General features: G+C 46.9%; 1 long non-coding RNA gene across 1 annotated transcript in view; it reads right to left on the bottom strand.

The window, feature by feature from the left end:
- Nucleotides 1-468: 468 nt before the first annotated feature.
- The window catches only part of LOC140198788 (uncharacterized), a 39,438-nt gene continuing 22,473 nt past the window's right edge, over nt 469-17,433 (bottom strand). The window contains exons 2-3 of the long non-coding RNA XR_011886239.1: nt 7,739-7,862; nt 469-666 (exon numbers count right to left, since the gene is read on the bottom strand). This is a non-coding gene — a long non-coding RNA (uncharacterized lncRNA). The remainder of the gene's footprint in view (nt 667-7,738; nt 7,863-17,433) is intronic.

Raw genomic sequence — 17,433 nt, 5'->3', positions numbered from 1 at the left:
GCCCAGGGGAAGGCACTCGTGAGACTCCAGCCAAAGGAGAGACCCCATTGTAAGAAGTGCTTTCCAAGGAGGAAGTGCAATACTTCTGAGTCAGCTGGGTAGTTTGTAACAGTCTTCAAAGGAATTTTGAACTGTGACTGGTGTCTTTCACACAGACACTGTGGGTCCAGCACGATGCAAAGCTCCAATTTCCCAGGAATGAGCTCCAAAGTTTATGTGCACATCATAGAACAGTTTAATTGTAATGGGCCCTTTTTCTATTAACTGTTGGTTAAAGTTGAAAATATGCAAATGTAACTCTCGCTTTGGCCAGCGGCTTAATCTAGGGGGTGATAGCCCCCGGCCTGGTCAAACTTAAGAAATCTCGCTTGGGTGGGTGCTGCGCGATGTGTCCCCTGTTACAAATCAGTACCCCGAAATAACAAACAGTACACAATGTGCGATTAAACGATTAAGCTTTATCATCCTTACTTTGACTATATGATTAGGAAAGAAAACAAAAAATAACAAAAAGGGCCCATTCTCATGAAACAGTCTGTTGCACAATGTTGGAGCTCACCATCGACCTCCTCCGATCGTCGCAGTCCTTTGGAACCTCGCTCCAAGTCCACTCCGTCCAGCCGTCTACCTACTCTCTCCATCTGCGTCTTCTCTCCTCATCTCTCCCTGGCAAAAGACCGCAAAAATCTCTCTTCCAGACTCACAAGAAAAAACAACAGTCCTCTCATTGGATAGCCCCCAGCATTCCAAAGCCCATTATCTCTAGTCATAACTCAAACATTGCTGCTACAGAGAAACCATTACATTATCAGTGAAACCTTACAGCATGTTACACTCTCCCCCCACCAAATTTAGTCATGCCCTCATGACGTTGAGATAATTCGCCAATCCTTCCTGCAAAACACAAAGCCCGATCCAGGTGTAAAAGGCAGTGAGATAGCTCCCCAACACAGTAGGGGTCACACTCTGTTCCCCAGGTGCTACGTAGGCCAACCTATCCGCTGGTCTCCTAATTCTCTGAGACCTCCGCGCCCAATCATATTCCAACAATACTGGGGATACTTCTGGTCTACCTGGCGAATCCTCCCCCGATCTGTCACTTGTGCCCACCTGCAACTCGGTGCCCTCTGTCCCGTGATCAAACCCCGCTTCCTCCCCGGCAGAGTCCAGCTGCAACCCAGGCTGCCTACAGATATCCCCTCCTCCACTTCACCTGTCTCAGTGGGAGAAGGGCCAGGGGTCTCTTCCTCAATCAATGGGGAGTTAGTGAAAGGCAGCAATATACCACACATCCAGGCCCTCATCCTCCGAATCAGTATCCCTCTCAGGGGTGGGGGCCGACCTAATCTCACCTGTTGGGACCCCAGTAGTCACCCCGCGTTTCCGAAGAGTCCTCTTACTCGGTGTGGGCTCCAAGTCAGGCTCTGGGTCTACCTGCTCATCTTGACCCAGGGGCACCAGATGGTTCCGATGGAGAATCTTGACAGGCCCGTTCCCATCCTCTGGTGGGCGTTTTTGAGGAAATTACCAGTAGGCTAGACAAGGGAGATGCAGTGGATGTTGTATATTTGGATTTTCAGAAGGCCTTTGACAAGGTGCCGCACATGAGGCTACTTAACAAGATAAGAGCCCATGGAATTACGGGAAAGTTACATACATGGATAGAGCGTTGGCTGATTGGCAGGAAACAGAGAGTGGGAATAAAGGGATCCTATTCTGGTTGGCTGCTGGTTACCAGTGGTATTCCACAGGGGTCCGTGTTGGGGCCGTTTCTTTTTACATGGTACTTCAATGATTTGGATTATGGAATAGATGGTTTTGTGGCTAAGTTTGCTGAGGATACGAAGATAAGTGGAGGGGCCGGTAGTGCTGAGGAAACGGAGGGTCTGCAGAGAGACTTGGATAGATTGGAAGAATGGGCAGAGAAGTGGCAAATGAAATACAACGTTGGAAAGTGTATGGTTATGCACTTTGGCAGAAAAAATAAACGGGCAGACTATTATTTAAATGGGGAAAGAATTCAAAGTTCGGAGATGCGACGGGACTTGGGAGTCCTCGTACAGGATACCCTTAAAGTTAACCTCCAGGTTGAGTCAGTAGTGAAGAAGGCGAATGCAATGTTGGCATTCATTTCTAGAGGAATAGAGTATAGGAGCAGGGATGTGATGTTGAGGTTCTATAAGGCGCTGGTGAGACCTCACTTGGAGTACTGTGGGCAGTTTTGGTCTCCTTATTTAAGAAAGGATGTGCTGACGTTAGAGAGGGTACAGAGAAGATTCACTATAATGATTCCAGAAATGAGAGGGTTAACATATGAGGAACGTTTGTTTGCTCTTGGACTGTATTCCTTGGAGTTTAGAAGAATGAGGAGGGACCTGATAGAAACATTTCGAATATTGAAAGGCATGGACAGAGTGGATGTGGCAAAGTTGTTTCCCATGATGGGGGAGTCTAGTACGAGAGGGCATGACTTAAGGATTGAAGGGCACTCATTCAGAACAGAGATGCCAAGAAATTTTTTTAGCCAGAGGGTGGTGAATCTATGGAATTTGTTGCCACGGGCAGCAGTGGAGGCCGAGTCATTGGGTGTATTTAAGGCAGAGATTGATAGGTATCTGAGTAGCCAGGGCATCAAAGGTTATGGTGAAAGGCAGGGGAGTGGGACTAAAGTCGTTTTTTTTAAAAAACTGCTCGGGGAGAAGGGTCTGTACTGCGCTGGCGCGTGACGTAGCGTGCCAAGGTTTAAAAAGGGAAAATTTCAATGGTTCTTGTTTCAGTCGAAGCAAGTAGCTGAAGAAGACAGCGGAAGAATTTGGGTCGAAAAAGTCGTTTTTTTTTAAAAACTGCTCGGGGAGAAGGGTCTGCACTGCGCAGGCGCGTGACGTAGTACGCCAAGGTTTAAAAAGCAGACCACCATATACAGCGGCCATCGTCGGAGTGAACTGAGTCAGAGTGGGGCGGCTTTGGCTCAAACGGGCTTCGGCGAGAACAGGCAGAGGCCAGGGTAGGTTCCGGTAAGTTTTTTGTTCAGATTGTTTAGTGCAGAGAGAATGCCAGGCAGGATGTTGGAATGCTCCTCTTGCAGGATGTGGGAGGTCAGGGAGTCCTCCGGTGTCCCTGACAACGACACCTGCAAGAAGTGCATCCAGCTACAGCTCCTAACAAACCGCATTAGGGAACTGGAGCAGGAGCTGGATGACCTGCGGATCATTCGGGAGAATGAGGAGATTATAGATTGTAGCTACAGGGAGGTAGTTACGCCAAAGGAGCAGAGGACAGGAAATTGGGTCACTGTCAGGCGAGGGAAGAGGAAAGGGCAGGCAGAGCAGGGTTCCCCTGTGGCCATTCCCCTCAACAACAAGTATACCACATTGGATACTGTTGGGGGGGAATGACTTACCTGGGACTAGCTGCAGTAGCCGGATCTCTGGCACTGAGTCTGGCTCTGCAGTGCAGAAGGGAGGGGGGATAAAGAGCAGAGCGGTAGTGATAGGGGACTCGATAGTTAGAGGTGCAGATAGAAGGTTCTGTGGTCGTGACAGAGAATCCAGGATGGTTTCTTGCCTCCCAGGTGCCGGGGTCAAGGATGTCTCTGATCGATTGCATGACATTCTGAAGTGGGAGGGTGATCAGCCAGATGTCGTGGTGCACATCGGTACCAATGACATAGCAAGGAAGAGTGAAGAGGTCCTGGACAGTGAGTATAGAGAGCTTGGTAGGAAGTTGAAAAGCAGGACCTCAAGGGTGGTAATCTCAGGATTGCTACCTGTGCTAGGTGCCAGTGAGGGTAGGAATAGGATGCTCTGGAGGAGGCACAAGTGGCTGAGGAAATGGTGTAGGGGGCAGAGTTTCAGATTTCAGGATCATTGGGACCTCTTCTGGGGCAGGTGGGACCTGTACAAGAGAGACGGGTTACACTTGAACCACGGGGGGGACCAATATCCTTTCAGGGAGGTTTGTTAGTGCTATTGGGGAGGCTTTAAACTAGATTTGCAGGGGGATGGGAACCAGAGTGACAGAGCTGACAGTGTGGCTGGGGTGAAAATAAATGATATTGAAAGTTTAAGCAAATCCGCTGATAGAAAGGTTGTGAGTGGTGGTAAAAATCTTCTGAGGTGTATATATTTCAATGCTAGGAGTATTGCGGGGAAGGCGGATGAGTTGAGGGCGTGGATTGACACGAGGAATTATGATGTTGTAGCAATTAGTGAAACTTGGCTACAGGAGGGGCAGGACTGGCAGCTTAATATTCCAAGGTTCCGATGTTTCAGATGTGATCGAGGCAGAAGAATGAAAGGTGGGGGAGTAGCATTGCTTGTTAGGGAAAATATTACAGCAGTGCTCAGGCAGGACAGATTAGAGGGCTTGTCTACTGAGTCCTTATGGGTGGAGCTGAGAAACAGGAAAGGTATGGCCACATTAGTGGGATTGTATTATAGACCACCCAATAGTCAACGAGACTTGGAAGAGCAAATCTGCAGAGAGATAGCAGGCAACTGCAGGAAACATAAAGTTGTGGTGGTAGGGGATTTTAATTTTCCATACATTGATTGGGACTCCCATACTGTTAGGGGTCTAGATGGTTTAGAGTTTATAAAATGTGTTCAGGAAAGTTTTCTAAATCAGTATATAGAGGGACCAACTAGAGGGGATGCAATATTGGATCTCCTGTTAGGAAACGAATTAGGGCAAGTGACAGAAGTCTGTGTAGGGGAGCACTTTGGTTCCAGTGATCATAACACCATTAGTTTCAATTTGATCATGGACAAGGATAGATCTGGTCCTAGGGTTGAGGTTCTGAACTGGAAGAAGGCCAAATTTGAAGAAATGAGAAAGGATCTAAAAAGCGTGGATTGGGACAGTTGTTCTCTGGCAAAGGTGTGATTTGTAGGTGGGAAGCCTTCAAAGGGGAAATTTTGAGAGTGCAGAGTTTGTATGTTCCTGTCAGGATTAAAGGCAAATTGAATAGGAATAAGGAACCTTGGTTCTCAAGGGATATTGCAACTCTGATAAAGAAGAAGAGGGAGTTGTATGAAATGTATAGGAAACGGGGTAAATCAGGTGCTTGAGGAGTATAAGAAGTGCAAGAAAATACTTAAGAAAGAAATCAGGAGGGCAAAAAGAAGACATGAGGTTGCCTTGGCAGTCAAAGTGAAGGATAATCTAAAGAGCTTTTACAAGTATATTAAGAGCAAAAGGATTGTAAGGGATAAAATTGGTCCTCTTGAAGATCAGAGTGGTCGGCTTTGTGCGGAACCAAAGGAAATGGGGGAGATCTTAAATAGGTTTTTTGCGTCTGTATTTACTAAGGAAGCTGGCATGAAATCTATGGAATTGAGGGAACCAAGTAGTGAGACCATGGAAACTGTACAGATTGAAAAGGAGGAGGTGCTTGCTGTCTTGAGGAAAATTAAAGTGGATAAATCCCCGGGACCTGACAGAGTGTTCCCTCGGACCTTGAAGGAGACTAGTGTTGAAATTGCGGGGGCCCTGGCAGAAATATTTAAAATGTCGCTGTCGACGGGTGAAGTGCCAGAGGATTGGATAGTGGCTCATGTTGTTCCGTTGTTTAAAAAAGGATCAAAAAGTAATCCGGGAAATTATAGGCCGGTGAGTTTAACGTCAGTAGTAGGTAAGTTATTGGAGGGAGTACTAAGAGACAGAATCTACAAGCATTTGGATAGACAGGGTCTTATTAGGGAGAGTCAACATGGCTTTGTGCGTGGTAGGTCATGTTTGACCAATCTGTTGGAGTTTTTCGAGGAGGTTACCAGGAAAGTGGATGAAGGGAAGGCAGTGGATATTGTCTACATGGACTTCAGTAAGGCCTTTGACAAGGTCCTGCATGGGAGGTTAGTTAGGAAAATTCAGTCGCTAGGTATACATGGAGAGGTGGTAAATTGCATTGGACATTGGCTCGATGGAAGAAGCCAGAGAGTGGTGGTAGAGAATTGCTTCTCTGAGTGGAGGCCTCTGACTAGTGGTGTGCCACAGGGATCAGTGCTGGGTCCATTGTTACTTGTCATCTATATCAATGATCTGGATAATAATGTGGTAAATTGGATCAGCAAGTTTGCTGATGATACAAAGATTGGAGGTGTAGTAGACAGTGAGGAAGGTTTTCAGAACCTGCAGAGGGACTTGGACCAGCTGGAAAAATGGGCTGAAAAATGGCAGATGGAGTTTAATACCGACAAGTGTGAGGTATTGCACGTTGGAAGGACAAACCAAGGTAGAACATTCAGGGTAAATGGTAAGGCACTGAGGAGTGCAGTGGAACAGAGGGATCTGGGAATACAGATACAAAATTCCCTAAAAGTGTCGTCACAGGTAGATAGGGTCGTAAAGAGAGCTTTTGGTACATTGGTCTTTATTAATCAAAGTATTGAGTATAAGAGCTGGAATGTTATGATGAGGTTGTATAAGGCATTGGTGAGGCCGAATCTGGAGTATTGTGTTCAGTTTTGGTCACCAAATTACAGGAAGGATATAAATAAGGTTGAAAGAGTGCAGAGAAGGTTTACAAGGATGTTGCCGGGACTTGAGAAACTCAGTTACAGAGGAAGGTTGAATAGGTTAGGGCTTTATTCCCTGGAGCATAGAAGAATGAGGGGAGATTTGATAGAGGTATATAAAATTATGATGGGTATAGATAGAGTGAATGCAAGCAGGCTTTTTCCACCGAGGCAAGGGGAGGAAAAAACCAGAGGACATGGGTTAAGGGTGGGGGGGAAAGTTTAAAGGGAACATTAGGGGGGGCTTCTTCACACAGAGAGTGGTGGGAGTATGGAATGAGCTGCCAGACGAGGTGGTAAATGTGGGTTCTTTTTTAACATTTAAGAATAAATTGGACAGATACATGGATGGGAGGTGTATGGAGGGATATGGTCCGTGTGCAGGTCAGTGGGACTAGGCAGAAAATGGTTCGGTACAGCCAAGAAGGGCCTAAGGTCCTGTTTCTGTGCTGTAGTTTCTATGGTTCTAAATAGGAGAATGGATCAGCTCATGATAAAATGGCGGAGCAGACTCGATGGGCTGAATGGCTGACTTCTGCTCCTTTGTCTTATGGTCTTATGGTGTTATTCCAGAGAATAGGCGGAGCCTGCCATAGCTGGGACTTTGAATCTGATTTTTTCCATTTATTCACCAGAGAATTAAGGGCAGATACTACCTCAGAATTCTCACTCTTCACCGGGGGACATGGGCTAATTAGACATTCCAAATCCGACCACTCTTTCCCCTCACTCCTCAGAAACAAAAGAACCCTGTCTTTGAAATTTCCACCCCCAGCTACCACTACCTCAGCGCTGGTCTGCATTAAAACGAGAGCTGCGCCCGCCATTTTATCAAACCTCCCAGAATCACAATTTCAACAGTACTTAACAGGCAGATTAACAATTCATCTGGAGTACAAATATCTACCGCATTGGTTCAATGCTCAGGGTAATCACACAGCATCCAACGGAATCAATCCTGGATGAGCCCCCACAATTGTAACTTTTGGTTCGGCTAGCGGCTTAATATAGGGGTGATGGCCCAGCCAAACTTAAGAAATCTTGTTTGGGTGGGTGCTGCACGATATGTCCCCTGTTACAAATCAGTACCCCGAAATAACAAACAGTACACAATATGCGATTAAACGATTAAGTTTTATAATTCTTACTTTGACTATACGGTTAGTAAAGGAAACAAAAAAAAAGAAAAAAGGCCCAATCTGTTGCACAATGTTGGAGCTCACCGGTAAGCCGATTGTCAGCCATCGACCTCCTCTGATTGTTGCTGCCCTTCGGACCCTCGCTCGGTCCACTCCGTCCGGTGGCCTACCAACTCTCTCCATTCACATCGTCTCTCCTCATCGCTCCCTGGCAAAAGAGTGCGAAAATCTCACTTCCGGTTCACAAGAAAGAGCAACAGCATTCCAAACCCCGTTATCTCGAGTCATAACCCAAACATTGCTGCTACAGAGAAACCATTACATTAGCAGTGAAACTTTACAGCATGTTACATAAATATACTTCCACTTTAATTTTATGCCAGTGTAAGGTCTGCTATTTCCTGGAGAATGTTAACTTTGCATGGGGTTGTATTTACACAGCATTGACCATAATTTTCATCTCCTCAACAGAACATTCCAACTCTCTGGTTAGGTTGGAACTGAATCATACTGACCCGAGATGTGTTTTGCTGACTGAACGCCGAGTGGCGTGGCTGTTAACCAGAGATAACCTAGTTTGTTAAGATCGATGGTGAGAGGGTTACATAGTTCTTAGTTGGATATCTGCAGACTTCAGTTCAGTGTCATTAAAATGCTGTTCAAAATGACTGGAACTGGTGATCCAGTGTCTAATTCCATTTTAATTAATTTGTCGTTCAATTCTGGTGTAAGGCATTTTGTTTGCCTTTTGTTAGTTTTCACATTTTAAATCTCAAGACTATCTAGTCCTGTGACACTCTCATCAGATTTTTCATCAATGGCATGCAGATTATTGCTTTTTTCAACATTGCAACTTGACTTTGTGCTTTTCTTTTCCCTATCAGTCCATTTAATTTTGTGAGCCTGGCATGCTCTTTGTATGTGTCCTACATTGTTACGTTCTCTGCAAGCTTTGTGTTTAAATCTGTATTTGTTTGGTGTATGTGAACCCCTGCCACAATGGTTACACATTTGTTCAGCCAGGCAAGTTTCTGTTTAGATGCTAGAACTTTGTTCACACACACTTTCATTCCTTACTTTCAATTGTGCCTCTGTCTGCTGTTTCCATTAATGCAGCATTACAGTCTGAAACGCATCACAGGGGTGTTACAGGGTGAAACATGTCACACCAACGTTACAGGGTAATAGAATTCCTGTAGCCATCAGAATCAGCAGACTATCTGCCTAGATGTGGAAGACTTGGTTCCTGTATGGACGTGGGTGTTTGAATGCGGGAGCCAGCTCTGGCCTGGGTGTGGGAGCGGGGGGATTAGTAGCAGAGATTGTCGGGGCAGCAGAAAAGGAGGACATGTGAGATGCTGGGAGTGGGACTGGGGCGGCCTGCGGCTGCTGAACTGCATTGGTGAGAAGATTAATGGCTGTCAGTTGATGCTGGCTGTTCACAGTAAGTTCGTAGACAGCGGTTGAGAGTGCGGAAATCACAGACACCTGAGTCTGACTGTCTGTGAAATGAGAGACACTGAAGCAGGTCGATAGTTCACAAAACTTTAATGCAAAAATTACAGTCTGAAACGTGTCACACTGGTGTTAGTTTGAAACCTGTCACAACAGTGTTACAGTGTGAAACCTCTCACACAGGCTTACAGTCTGAAATGTGTCACAATGGTGTTACAGTGTAAAATGTGCCACATGGTGTTACAGTGTGAAACCTGTCACTTGGGCATTACAGACTGAATTGTGTTACCTGGGCATTACAGTGTGAAACGTGCCACACGAGCATTACAGTCTACAACCTGTCACATGGGTGTTATAGTGTGAAATGTGTCAGATGGGTGTTACAGTCTGAAGCCTGTCACACAGGTGTTAATGTCTGAAACATGTCACATGGGCTTTACAGTCTGAAACGTGTCACATAGGTGTTACAGTGTGAAACCTGTCATACGGGCATTACAGTCTGAAATGTGTCACACCAGCATTACAGTGTGAAAATGTCACACAGGCATTACAGTCTGACATGTGACACACCAGTGTTACAGTGTGAAATGTGTTACATGGTTTTACAGTCTGAAACCTGTCACACCGGTGTTACAGAATGAAACATGTAACATGGGCATTACAGAGTGAATCTGTCACACAGGTGTTACAGTCAGAAACGTGTCACACAAGCGTTATACAGTGTGAAACGTGTCACACCAGAGTTGCAGTGTGAAACCTGTCACACGGGCATAACAGTTTGAAATGTGTCACACAGGCATAACAGTCTGAAATGTGTCACACGGGTGTTACAGTATGAAATGTGTCAGATGGGCATTACAGTCTGCAACCTATCACATGGGCATTAGAGTGTGAAACGTATCAGTCGGGTGTTAAAGTCAGAAACCTGTCACGGTGGGTGTTATAGTGTGAAACTTGTCACACTGGCAATACAGTTGGAAACCTGTCACATGAGTGTTTCTGTCTGAAACGTGTCACATAGACATTACAGTGTGAAATAAATCAGACAGGTGTTACAGTGTGAAACTTGTCACATGGGCATTACACTATGAAACATATCACACAAATTTTACAGTCTGAAACTTTCACATGGGCGGTAATGTGCAATACCAGTCACACCAGAATTACAGAGAGAAACATGTCACATGAGTATGTCAGTCTGAAACATGTCACATGGACATTGCAGTGTGAAACCTGTCACATGGACATTAAACCCTGAAACATATCACATGGATGGTGCAGTCTGAAACGTGTCACACGGGCATTAAAGGGTGAAACCTGTCACATGTGTAACGCACTGTAAGGATTCACTGCTCATGTAATGGCTTCTCCATACTGTGAACTGCTGAGGTAACGGTTTCTCTGTAGCAGCAATGTTTGGGTTATGACTGGGGATAACAGGACTCTGGTATGCATGTTATCCAATCAGAGATTGTTGCTCTGTCTTGTGTACCTGGAAGGACCTTTTCTCGTGGTCTTTTGTCGAGGAGAGAAGAAGAGGGAGGACGTGTGTGGAGAGAGCTGGTAGACCACCGGATGGAGTGGACTGGGATCTGAGAGTCCGAAGGTCGGCAATGATCAGAGGGGACCGATGGTGGAAGAATGACTACTGAGTGAGCTCCAACGTGAACCTTTGACTTGAATTGGGGCCTTTTTTAATTTTCATTACTAACCCTATATTCAGATTAAGATTCATAAAGTTCAATCATTTAATTGCATACGGTGTACTGTCTGATATTTGGCGTTGTGGGTTTGTAACTGGGCAGTACATTACACAGCATCCACACAAACGTGATTTCTCAGTTTGGCGGGGCCAGAAGCTGTTTCCCCTAGACGAACACAAGCTAGGCAGAGCCTGAGGGTCACAATTATGGGGGCTTGTCTGGGATTGATTCCGTTGGATGCTGTGTGATTGTCCTGTTTAAATCTGTGCTGGTATGGTTGCTGCTGGGGTGGGGCACTGGTATGCCTCTGTGGGGTTACCGGTAATTAATACGTCCGTGTTGAGTCGGGTGGATATTTGTACCCCAGATGAATTGTTAATTCGAGTTTTGAGTATGGTTAAAGCTGTTGGCAAAGTTGAAATCGTAACACGAAAATTTGATAAAATGGTGGGCTCAGACCTTGTTTTAGCTCAGACTAGCGCTGACGTCACGGTGGTGGGACTGCCAGCGTCTATCGGTGCCCCAGGTGAGGCGGGGCCATGGCCTGTCCATACTGTCAGGGAGGAGGAGAAGGGAGCCCAGCAGGCTGGGTCACAAGCTGAGTTGCCCGCAGCTGGGGGTGGAGATTTCAGAGACAGGATTCTATCGTTTCGAAGGAGTGAGGGGACAGAGTGGTCAGATTTGAAAAGTTTAATTCGTCCCCGTCACCTAGTGAAGAGTGAGGGTTCTGAGTTGACATCAGCTCTTACCTGCCTGGCAAATAAGTGGCCCAGTGCACAGGCAGAGGGTCCCCACCGGAAGCTAAGACTGTTCTGGAATAACACCCACCCCTGAGGGGGAAGAGGAGTATGAGATGTGGGTGGAGCAGACCTCTCAGTTGTTAGATGAGTGGCAGTGCTCTGATGATGTAAGGCGACAGAGATTGGTTGAAAGTTTGACGGGGTTGGCAGCTGACATGGTGAGAGCTGTGAAAACTAGCCAACTCTCCGCTACCCTTGGTGAGTATCTCGATGCATTGGAGAGCGTTTTTGGTACGACAGGGAGCCCACTGGAGCTCATGCGCTTCAAAACATGTGTCAGGAGAAGGGGGAGAAGCTTTCCGCGTACATTTTTTGGCGAGAGAGACAGCTAAGTTGTTTGTGGCTCAGGGGGGGTCATGCAGGCGGCTGAGGTGGATAAGTTAAGGACGGACCAGATAGCCAAGGGCGCCCAGTCACAGGACATGATTGCTTGGGGTCTCCGGCAGTCCCGTAAAATGTGCCCCCTCCCTCATTTGTTGAGCTGATTAGAGAGGTACGGGAGGAGGAAGATGCGTTGGAGGCATGGGACAGCTCCGTCAGCAGGGTACAGTACTCGGTAGTAGCACCTTATGCTGAAGTGACTGCAGCCAGCCCGATGTGAGAGATGGTAAAGGAGATGGTGGCAGAGCTGAGAACTGAGACGTCCCGGGTGCTTTCAGCGGGTGTGGACCCTCCGTATGATAGGACTGGTAGAGAGGGCCCCCCCAAGGGGATGGACTACGCAGAGGGCTGTGAGTGGCCGGGGTTCCACGAGAAGAGGGGCAGCCGGTAGCGTGTGCTATGACTGTGGGGAAGAGGGACACCTCCGGCGGGAAAGTGAGTGGCAGGGAGCCCCTCGGAGGGCGAGTCCCCGGGTATCCACTAAATCTGCAGGGGGCAGGGATCCAGAATGTGAGAGAGGATAGCGAGATGAAGTATAAAGGACAGGTGGGGACTACACAGTTCCAGAATATTAAGTGTGAAGTAGAGAAAGGTGAGGCGGAACGAGTGATAAGGAGGATACATGTGCAGAGGGATGGTCTGGCGGAGCATAGAGTTAAATGTGCAGAAAGAGTAAGTAAATTTAAGAAGGACAACAAAATTCAAGGGGCGTATAGCTCGGTGAGAGTTTGGGGAGCTGGTTTATGCACAATAGGCAGCGATTTAAACAGAGAGAGGAGAAATGGGTTAAAAATTCTATATCTGAATGCACGAAGTGTCAGAAATAAGGTGGATGAGCTTGAAGCTCAGGTGCGAATGGGTAACTATGATGTTGTTGGGATAACGGAGACATGGCTGCAGGGGGATCAGACCTGGGAATTGAATGTACAAGGGTATACGTGCTATCGAAGGGACAGAAAGGTGGGCAGAGGGGGTGGGGTGGCCCTGTTGGTGAGGAATGAGATTCAGTCCCTTGCAAGGGGGGACATAGAATCAGGAGAAGTAGAGTCAGTGTGGATAGAACTGAGGAACAGTAAGGGCAAAAAGACCCTAATAGGTGTTATCTACAGGCCCCCAAACAGTAGCATGGATATTGGGTGCAAGTTGAATAGGGAGTTAACAATGGCATGTGGCAAAGGAAATGTCGCAGTAGTTATGGGGGATTTCAACACGCAGGTGAACTGGCAAAAATCAGGTTGGTACTGGACCCCAGGATAGGGAGTTTGTAGAGTGCCTACGGGATGCATTTTTGGAGCAGCTTGTACAAGAGCCAACCAGGGATAAGGCCATTCTGGATTTAGTGTTGTGCAATGAACAGGATTTGATAAGTGATCTTGAAGTAAAGGAGCCATTAGGAGGTAGTAACCATAATATGATAAGTTTTTATCTGCAAGTTGAGAGGGATAAGGGCAGATCAGAAGTGTCAGTATTGCAGTTGAACAAAGGAGACTATGGAGCCATGAGGGAGGAGCTGGCCAAAGTTGACTGGTCGGATATCCTAGCAGAAAAGATAGTGGAACAGCAATGGCAGGTATTCTTGGGAATAATGCACAAGGTGCAAAATCAGTTCATCCCCTGGAGAAGGAAGGATTCAAAGGGGGGAAAGTGGCCACAGTGGTTGACAAAGGAAGTCAGAGATGGCATAGCATTAAAAAGGAAGAAATATAACAGAGCTGAGATGAGTGGGAAGACGGATGATTGGGAAATTTTTAAGGAGCAACAGAACTTAACTAAAGAGGCAATACGGGGAGAAAAAATGAGGTATGAACGCAAGCTAGCTAGAAATATAAAGGAGGATAGCAAAAGTTTTTTTAGGTATGTGAAGAGAAGGAAGATAGTTAAGAACAATGTCGAGCTCTTGAAGAATGAATTGGGAGAAATTGTTGTGGGAAACAGAGAAATGGCAGACGAATTTAATAAGTACTTTGGATCTGCCTTCACTAGGGAAGACACGAGCAATCTCCCAGATGTATGGATGGGCCAAGGACATAGGGTAACAGAGGAACTGAAATAGATTGACATTAGGAAGGAAACGATGATGAGTAGACTGATGGGACTGAAGGCTAACAAATCCCCAGGTCCAGATGGTCTGCATCCTAGGGTACTAAAGGAGGTGGCTCTGGAAATTGCGGATGCATTGGTGATCATTTTCCAATGTTCCTTTGATTCAGGATCAGTTCCTGAGGATTGGCGAATGGCTAATGTTATCCCACTTTTTAAGAAAGGAAGGAGGGAGAAAACAGAGAACTATCGCCCTGTTAGCCTAACATCAGTAGTGGGGAAGATGCTAGAGTCCATTATTAAAGATGAAATAGTGGCATATCTTGATAGCAGTGATAGGATTGGGCCAAGCCAGCATGGATTTACCAAGGGCAAATCATGCTTCACTAATCTATTGGAGTTTTTCGAGGATGTGACCAGGAAGATAGACGCGGGAGATCCAGTGGATGTGGTGTACCTTGACTTTCAGAAGGCATCCGATAAGGTACCACATAGGAGATTGGTGGGTAAAATCAGAGCTCATGGCATTGGGGGGAGGATATTGACATGGATAGAAAACTGGTTGGCAGATAGAAAGCAAACGGTGGCAGTGAATGGGTGTTTCTCGGAAAGGCAGGTGGTGACTAGTTGGGTGCCACAGGGCTTGGTATTGGGACCACAGGTGTTTACAATTTACGTCAATGATTTAAAGGAAGGCATTGTGAATAACATCAGCAAGTTTGCTGATGATGCTAAGCTGGGTGGCAGTGTGAAATGTGATGAGGATGTTAGGAGAATTCAAGGTGACTTGGATAGGCTGGGTGAGTGGGCAGAAACTTGGCAGATGGCGTTTAATGTGAATAAATATGAGGTTATTCACTTTGGGAGCAAGAACAAGAAGGCAGATTATTATCTGAATGGTGTGGAGTTAGGTAAGGGTGAAATACAAAGAGATCTAGGTGAAATACAAAGAGATCTAGGAGTACTTGTTCATCAGTCTCAAGGTGAATGAGCAAGTGCAGCAGGCAGTGAAGAAGGCTAATGGAATGTTGGCCTTTATTACAAAGGGAATTGAGTACAAGAGCAAGGAAATCCTTTTGCATTTGTACAGGGCCCTGGTGAGACCACACCTGGAGTATTGTGTGCAGTTTTGGTCTCCAGGGTTAAGGAAGGACATCCTGGCTATGGGGGAGATGCAGCGTAGGTTCACTAGGTTAATTCCTGGGATGTCTGGACTGTCTTACGCAGAGAGGTTAGAGAGACTGGGCTTGTACATGCTGGAATTAAGGAGATTGAGGGGGGATCTGATTGAGACATATAAGATTATTAAGGGATTGTACAAGATAGAGGCAGGAAATATGTTCCAGATGCTGGGAGAGTCCAGTACCAGAGGGCATGGTTTAAGAATAAGGGGTAGGTCATTTAGGACAGAGTTGAGGAGGAACTTCTACTCCCAGAGGGTTGTGGAAGTGTGGAACGCGCTGCCTCAGAAGGCAGTGGAGGCCAATTCTCTGGATGCTTTCAAGAAGGAGCTGGATAGGTATCTTATGGATAGGGGAATCAAGGGTTATGGGGACAAGGCAGGAACCGGGTGTTGATAGTAGATGATCAGCCATGATCTCAGAATGGCAGTGCAGGCTCGAAGGACCGAATGGTCTACTTCACCTATTGTCTATTGTCTATCCAAGCAGGGAGAGGTGTCAGGAAACTTAGAGGAGACCCAGTGAGGGATTGGCCTGGTGTCTCTGGGGGAACACGTTCCCAGCAATGTACCAAGGAACTTTCAAAAGTAAAAGACCTCACTGCTGAAGACTTAGTGGGACCACGCTCCAGTGTGTCGCTACGGATAGAGGGTATTCACGCTAAAGCCATAGTCGACACCAGGTCGCAGGTCACGTTACTGTACCATTCGGTTTACAACCAGTATCTGAAGCATTTACCCTTGACACCATTCAGTGCACTGGAGATTTGGGGTCTCAGTGCTGGTGATTATCCATACGACGGTTATTTGTCGGTGAAACTGGAGTTCTTGGAGGCCGATGTGGGAGTGTTTGAGGCCCTTGATACATTGGTGCTGGTTTGTCCGGACCCTGTTGAGAAGGGCGGCATTTCAATTCTATTGGGGACCAGCACCCCTCTTGTGAGGAGGCTCATGGGGGCTTGCAAGGAGAAGGCTGGCAAGAGTTCTTTGGGGACATTGCCCGTGCACCTGGTGTTTCGAGCTGCTTTTGAGGAAGCGCGAGGTCACATTGGGCCGGGTACCGAATTTAAGCGAGGGACTGTGTGGTTCACCCAGTCGAAGCCAATGGTGGTACGGCCCGGGGAAGTAGTGAGAGTGATGGGGACCCCCAAATTTCCCAGAGTGCCTGAGGGTGAAGCCCTCTTAGTGGACGCTCTGGAAGACCACGAGGGAAAGTCGGGATTTCCTGCTGGGATACTGGTGAGGCCCAAATTGCAGAAGCCCTTGGTTGTACAGGCGAGCAGGATGGCAGTGATCGTCAGGAACACTACGAAGAGGGAGGTCTCCTTCAAACGGGGGATGCCCCTGGTACATCTGTTCCCAGTGATGGCAATGTCCAGTGTCCCTGTGAGACACCAGGGAGAAACTATTGGAAAAGGGGGAAAAGTTGACCGCTAAGTCATTCAACTTCGGGGACACCCTGGTGCCGCTGGGTTGGAAAAGGAGGCTGTAGAGAAGATGTTGAAGCTGGAAGATGTTTTTTCCCTTGGCAAATTTGATGTGGGTTGTTCCAAGATCACTCGTCACACTATCCGGGTGACTGACGACACCCCGTTTAGAGAGAGGTCGCGGTGACTGGCCCCTGTGGATGTGGAAGACGTGCAGCAGCATTTGTGTAAGTTGAAGGAAGCTGGGATCATTTCTGAATCCCGAAGTCCCTATGCGTCCCCAATAGTAGTGGCCCGGAAGAAGAATGGAAAGGTACGCATGTGTGTGGACTGTAGGACTCTGAACAGGCCAGTACACTGTCCCTGACCAGTATACGGTCCCGAGGATCAAAGACGCACTGGCCTGTCTGAGTGGTGTGAAGTGGTTCAGTGTACTGGATTTGAGAAGTGGATATTACCAGATCCCCATGAGTGAGGCTGACAAAGAGAAGACGGCCTTTATATGTCCCCTGGGATTCTTCCAGTTCGAAAAGCCAGGGCATATCAGGAGCTCCTGTAACTTTCCAGTGAGTCATGGAGAAGACAGTGGGGAATATGAACTTGCTTGAGGTGTTGGTGTATTTGGATCCACCTTGGAAGAACATGAAGTGAGACTACTGAAGGTGCTCGGCTGCCTGAAAGCTGAACAGTTAAAACTTTCCCTGGACAAATGCCAGTTCTGCCAGACGTCTGTTAGCTATGTCAGACACATATTCTCATGCGATGGAGTCGTTACAGACCCGGCTAAGATAGA

Source organism: Mobula birostris, chromosome 6 (assembly GCF_030028105.1).
Source record: "Mobula birostris isolate sMobBir1 chromosome 6, sMobBir1.hap1, whole genome shotgun sequence".
NCBI classification, from domain to species: domain Eukaryota; kingdom Metazoa; phylum Chordata; class Chondrichthyes; order Myliobatiformes; family Myliobatidae; genus Mobula; species Mobula birostris.
Note: the sequence above shows the minus strand (reverse complement) of the source record. Positions and strands in the feature narration are given on the sequence as shown.